Source organism: Primulina eburnea, chromosome 16 (genome assembly GCF_022965805.1).
Source record: "Primulina eburnea isolate SZY01 chromosome 16, ASM2296580v1, whole genome shotgun sequence".
Lineage (NCBI taxonomy): Eukaryota > Viridiplantae > Streptophyta > Magnoliopsida > Lamiales > Gesneriaceae > Primulina > Primulina eburnea.
In genome coordinates, this window is record NC_133116.1 from 19,202,291 (window position 1) to 19,203,011 (window position 721).

Genomic DNA, 721 nt, shown 5'->3' on the forward strand with positions numbered 1-721 from the left:
GTCCTCACCCCTCGTCTCCTCAAATGCATCCTCACCTGCATCGACCAAGTCTAGTGAGTCTAAAGACTCAACATGTATAAACTGGAGGTATCAAGTAATACATAATAAAATCACATGCAACTTTAAAATAAGACGTACATACTGAAATTTGAACTTGCTTATAAAAGCTTGAACTTACGAACATATATAGACGTGCCATAACGTGAAACTTTTCTCAAACATGCTTGCATACTAGTACATACTTGAACATACATAATTTCATAATTTTGCGTAGAGGCATGTTTCAAAGCAACTGACCCATACATAAATACGCCTGATCAGATTAAACCACAGTACTGGGCTGACAGGGAAGATCAACTGTCACATACATGAGATCTCCGTTCATAATTTAACGGGTGGATTGGTCCCTAGTCATACATTACCGCTTTCCAATCTTGATATAAACCCGTTCATAATTTAACAGGGTGGATTGGTCCCTGGTCATACGTTACCGCTTTCCAATCTCATACATAATTTGGTCACGAGACATTTAGCATACCTCAAAAACTTAAAAGTATTTTTTTTACTTCGATCATACTTACTTGGCGTTGAGGGATTCGTTGGTTCTCGCTTGGGGCCACTGCTGCACATACTAACATGAGTTTAAAATACTTAACTTACATAACTTAGACGTAGGTACTCGTACTCACCACCGAAGTAAATAAATGGCTTATGATATTCT